Raw genomic sequence first — 6,551 nt, forward strand, 5'->3', positions numbered from 1 at the left:
TTACAATGGTTGGGGGGTCCGCGGCGGGCGGAAAGACCGTTCGCCGCTTTTCTGCCAGGTCAACATGTCGGGTTCTATATGGTGGCGGTGTCTGAAAGACAACCCAGCCATATTAGAATGTGGGTTTGAAATGCCTTTCTGCCACTGAAAGGCATGCAGAGTCTGCTTGGGGGGCCCTCTGCGGGCCCCCAGGGACTCCGGGGGGGTGGGGGTGCACATGGGGGGTACCTATCGTACCCCCTGCAATTCCATGCACAATATGGCAGGCGGTGCCTGCCATGTTGTGCATGGAAGTGCACAACATGCCTTCCTGGCATTGTGGCGTGCGGTGCTGAGTGCACTGCCTGCTACAATGTTAGGAAGGCAGGCTGCGCCCGCCACTGTGGCAGGCGCATCCTAATGGCACCCACGGGACCCTCTCCCTTATGGCGGGCGGGCGGTCCCTTTGTACGACGGGATGGCGGGCGGAGTATGTGCTGCTAAGTTTGCAAACTTCACAGTCTCTCTGCTACATGCACAAGCACTTTTAACATGTGCTACCTGCTCTGTGGCCACTGGAATTATGCAGCAGTGTTGACTAAATTATGCATCTAAAAAAAGGCTGCAGCATAATGTTAATGTTAATGTTAATGTTATGGGTGTCTTATATAGTGCTCGGCTACTCCAAGGAGTGTCCCGGCGCTTTCTAACCCACAGCAGACTACAGAGGGCAGGCAGAAAAGTAGAAAAGAAACAAGCAGATCACTGTCCATAGAGCCACGTCTTCAGACCCTTTCTGAAGGCCAGCAAGTTCGAAGTACAGCGGAGCGACAGAGGGAGGGTGTTCCATAGCTGGGGAGCCAAGCGTTTAAAAGAGCGTCCCCCTACCCATGCTTTCCTAACAGCAGGGTCAATGGCAAGACCAAGAGATTCCGATCTGAGGGATCTAGTTGGTTTGTAGAAAGCAAGACGTTTCTGAATATATTCAGCTCCCACAGCATGGAGTGCCTTATGCGCCAGCGTAAGTGTTTTAAAAACAATCCGCTTCCGAATAGGGAGCCAGTGTAGGGAGTGTAGGAGGTCCGAGGCTCTCGCTCGGCGAGATAGGCCAAAAATTGCCTGTGCCGCCGTGTTTTGGACCACCTGTAGTTTTTGTAGTAGATAGTCCGGAAGACCCAAATATAAAACATTTGAGTAGTCCAGCCTAGAACAAATAAGAGCCTGGACCGTAGTCTTCCTATGCGCCAGCGGGAGCAGGGGAAGGAACTTGCGTAACATTTTGAGGAGACCATAGTAAGTGCCAGTCAGTCCAAGGATCTGGGACTTAAGCGATAGGCTGTTGTCAATTTTGACCCCCAAGTTCTTAGCAGCCAGAGAGGAGGACGTAGGAGGGAACATGTTCACAGGCCACCAATCCTGCCAGCTCGGGTCAGCCTGACACCCGAAGAAAAGCACCTCAGATTTATCTGGGTTGCAATTGAGGCTATTTCGCTGAAACCATTCGAAAACAGCCCCAAGACACCCGCAGATGCTCTCTCTGTCGAACTCAGCACCCTTCCCACAAGTGAAAAGGAGCTGTGTGTCATCGGCGTATGACACGATCTGAGCCCCAAAAGACTCCGCCAGCACCGCCAAAGGGGTCATAAAGATATTAATGCAATAATGCAATATATTTTAATATTGTGACATTTTAACATATGTTAAGTCTCTGCAAAGATTCTGCCTCATTAGTACCAGTGTAACATACAAACGCAGCAGTGAGAAAGGTGATCAGTCAGGCTTTGCAAAGGGCCGTCCCACCCACAAGTCACGTTTTCTAGTAACTTTTTATCCGTTTGAGCTACAAAAATGATTATTTAAAACTGTAAGATTATGAAATGGATGATGTACTATGTGGCAAATATGGCAGAGCCATAATTGTATAGAAAACATTTGCAAACTGGTATATTTTGTCTTTCATGTTTGAACTGCTCTTGTGGAAGGAGGGAGAAGTGCTAATGACAGAAACTGTATGGCTCGGAGATAAATGGCTTGTAATTTCACTTTTTTAGCGTATTGGGACATTGTGTGATTGAAAATATATCCCACTTTGTGAATGTATTTAAATGCCAAGGACTCATATTAAACCTCAAATAATCAAGTGTATCCATTGGTTGAATGAAATAACACAATAAGCTGCAACTGGTCAGGGAATGCCAAACATGTACTAAAAATTAGGTTGTTTTGAACATTCTGGCCACACCTATGACTCCGCCCACTGATCCAATCCTTGAGTTATCCCCGCCCTCAGTCTCCTTCCACAGTTCCCGTACTTTTTTTCCCCCACTTCGACCCCTGCTGTAATGCAAACGAATTAAGTCAGATTTAAGCATTCTATGGGCGTTGAGGTCGGTGTACCTGCCCAACTCCCTAACCTGGTAACCCTGGATATGTGCCAAAAAGATACGTCTCTCCAGGACAAGCGTAACGAGGAGAAATATGTTTCTTTCTATGTCTGTGTGTGCTGCATTCTGAAAGAGATTTTGTACATGAAGGTGCCCCTTCCTGCACATAAACAATCCTGCTTACAACCAAGGGGGCCTGCGTTGGTGCTCGGCTGACGAAAGGGCGCTAGCACAAGGGGAATGAACAGGAATGCGCTGTATGGGACAAATACGATTCATTACTGCCCTTTCCCTGGGAGGCAGAGCAGCGCATCAAGGTGACATGCAGTACTGCCCTGTACCACAAAACTCGTAACTATGCCCCTAAGAACCAGAATTTATTTTCACACTAAAACATGCTTTTTCAATGTTTGAATAGAATGAAAACCCTTTGCTTAACACCAATCATATCAACATGGCCAGTCTTAATTCCACACCTCTCCCGACGAAAAGGATAACATCAAGATTGTTGTGTTTAAAGCACATCTTCTTCCCACTGAAAGAGTGAGATCCAGCCATGTGTCACCCCTCTCACACAACAACACCAGGATTCCATTTACAGGCATGGCTGTCTGTCATAGAAATGAGAGCGTTCTTCCTGAAGAGTTCACACTTAACAGTCTGTTTTCAAGCAGTTCATGAAGGACAGAACAACGAGAAAGGTCGATTTCAAACAGAAGAGGTGATGTCCAGGGATATTCAGTTTCACCATCACCGCTCAGTGTTAGGTTGGGCCATGACCATGCAAAATGAGACACACACTGCAGGATAGGGGACTTCAGGCCATCACCAAGGCGGCTGACCTTCCGATGATATCAGGACAAGACACACTCAGTACACACCAGAGCTCTGCAGCAAGACTCATACCTCCAGGGTTGCCCTAATGGCCAGGGCCAGACTGGCCACATCGGGCATTGGGCATCTTCCCAGAAGGGTGGGGGCCGGTTTTGGAGCAGTGGGGACCGGTTTTGTTACTGGCGCGCAGTTTTACAGCGCTGCTGCAATATCCCCCCCCCCCCCCAGTAACAAAAGCAGCAAGCAGGCGTTTCCAGACTCCCGGAGCCAGGCAGTGCTTCCCAGGGGCTGGTCCAAGCATATAGCCAGGGCTGCTTTGAGATCAGAGTCCGTCCCTGTCCAGGGCTGCATTCAAGAGTGCTTGTCCGCTCAGCATCACTTGTTAGTCCATGACCTGATACACCCTCATTTTATTGGACACATGTTACACCTTTTCATGGGTTAATTAGTTTAATCAATGAGCAGACTGGGATGCCTTCGCCAGGTTTGTGCATCAGAATATCATTGTGTTTAAAATATCATCTGACGTAAAGAGATCAGCTGAAATATTGTTCATAAAAATATTGCCTCATTGGGAGTAGTTTTTTCTGTTATTAACTCCAGCAGAGATAAATAAGATTTAGGAACAATATTTATGTCAGACAATATTCTTACAATGAAATTCTGGTATCGCACTCACCAGCAGACCAATCCTGCAGACCAGTAGACAAATGTATGCAACATTCCCTCCACATGCACCACTATGTCCAGCCAGACAGACACAGGGAAACAAGTGTTTTAGTCCCATGGAAGGAAGGAGCTGCAGAACAGCAGGTGTCATGCCCACATCAGCTAGACCAACGCCTTTGTATCCAGCGAGTCCAGTAAAGCATTTGTGTTTGGTATTGCCGCTGCTGGGGGAGTGATTGGCTGTTGGAGCAGAAAAGAGAGGTGGTGCTTCTTACAGTGATGCAAACCTAAACCAGTAGTGGTGCATCTTTGCAGAGTTTGATGCAGCTGACTAAGGATGCTATGGCCCCTGGGCCAAATGTGTTTTTGGGGACCCTGTTAGGAACAGATTTGAATTTATGATCCAATTTCAGCTCTTTCATGCTCTCTTCGGCCAGGTCACAGGTGCACTCATCCAAATTCTAAATGAGTTTACATCTAATATTCAGGCTTGTGATATATGTTTTCAACATTATAACTCAGCAGCAAATCACTAATATTACTGCAAATGATCTCAGTGACACCCATCCATTTCTCATATGTGAGGTCCTGTTTTGACCTAAAATAACTTTTTTATGAATGTTGCTTGAATAATAAACAAAATATTCCTTTGAAAAAGGTCTGCAATAGACATTCACAAATAACCCCCATTAAATTAAATCATTGCAAAACAGTATTTAACACAATATGTTTTAGAATTATTCACGATCATGTGGGTAAAACTGCAGAACAGAACTGGCTCTATCAGGGGGCGCCCTGAAAGGATTGGGGCCCGGGCCAAAGCCCGCTTTGCCTATGCCTTTAAACATATCTGCATTAACCCAATAAGGTTAATAGCCAGTGCCACTGGGTGAACCCCACAGCACTATACACCGCATTACTGTGCTTATAGTCAGCTGCTGAAGATGTAGTAGTTACTTTGATTGAGCTGAAAGTAGTGACCAAGAACGGGAAACAACCTTTGCAACGTAGTCATTACATCGCACTACATTTACAACTCAGTCATTACATCGCAACATCCTTTACAACGCATGTGACTACATCGCATGACACTACAACGCATGTCACTACAATGCCGGCATTGCATCACATGTCATTACAAGGCATACCATTACAATGCATAGTACTCCTACACTATCCAACACTTACCCTACTGTTGCACCTCCTGGAGTTAGAATAGTATTTTTTACCCCTACACTATCCAACACTTACATTAAATGCAATGTAATGGTATGCGTTGTAATGGTATGCGTTGTAAAGGTATTGTGCGATGTAATGGAATACGCTGTATATGTAGTTAACATTTTTTTTGTAATGCACGCAATGTTAATGTATGCGTTGTAAAGGAGGTTGTGATGTAAAAACTGCTTTGTAAAGTTATGCGTTGTAAATGTATGCATTGTAACATCATACATTCCCAAGAACAGGTCATCAGTCTGAAACTCAAGTTGAGAGGAAGGGGAAGGATTCAAAGAGGGTAGAGTGACTGATGGGATAAGTACGAAGAATGTCAGGTATAAGTATTCCCCAAATACCGCCTAGATGGTAGTGCGGAGCATCACTGCCCTGCATAGCAAGGTATGTGCAACAGCTGGACACTGGATTGGAACAGAGTCCGGGAAGTCACATCTGCACTGCGAGCCTTGGTTGATTGAATGGGGGACAGATACCTTGTGTCCTCAGGCACCCTTCAACATAGGGTGATCACCATGGCCTTACTTTGGGAACATTTAGGTTATTAATAAAGAAATGTAAGAAAAGAAGAATCATAACAATTATTAAGTTAAATAAGAAAAGGATGCCCAAAGCAATACAGATATGTCTTCAAATTGTTGAGTCTTAAATGGCTGAGTAGACAGGCATAGTAGCTTGTATCAAAGTTATATCAACCAGCTAGCTCAGAAGTCAAGATACAATAACAGGGCAAGCGACCCAAGAGATACTAGCTTCATGCTATTATCTGTATAACCATTTTACTTCTTAGGTCTGAGCTACCTTAATTCAGCAGTATGAAGACACATATAGGCCATGATAGTGCTGCTAGAAAACGTTGTTTATGGTTCATTGGCTGATTGATGGGATGAAAGCATTGGCACTGTGGCTGTAGTGTGGAACAGAGCACCACTAGCGGATATACAAACATATCAGCTCTACTGACTTGCCACACCCTAATGAATACAGTCCACAATAAGCAACAACTATTTCTTGGACACGTAGAACACCAACATAACAGATGAATTTCACGAGCATAAAGATACACAGAGCTCTAGCTCAGGACCCCCCCCCACCCACATCAAACATTTACACCCTACTACCACTCCATCATCCAAGCCTCAAAGTGGAAGACCTAAGGGAAGCCCACTAAAGCCCCACCCCCTAGAAGTGGATTGTGTCCAGAGTGCCTGATATGATAGACAAGTGGAAGTACAAGATTGTCTTACTGCAACACACCTCAGTGATTCAACTCTCAAACTGTGCTGTGTCCCTTTGAGGGCGTACCATCCTCAACCTCAACTTCAAGCCTCAAATCGCTAAGAAAACTGAACATGACGGGCCTCAGATTTCTCTTTACGCTCTACCTGCCGGAACCCAAAGTCAGAAGTACTGTTCAAGCATTGGCCCTATCACATTTGAACGTAGCAATGG

The sequence above is a fragment of the Lissotriton vulgaris genome, chromosome 9 (assembly GCF_964263255.1).
Source record: "Lissotriton vulgaris chromosome 9, aLisVul1.2, whole genome shotgun sequence".
Classification (NCBI taxonomy): domain Eukaryota; kingdom Metazoa; phylum Chordata; class Amphibia; order Caudata; family Salamandridae; genus Lissotriton; species Lissotriton vulgaris.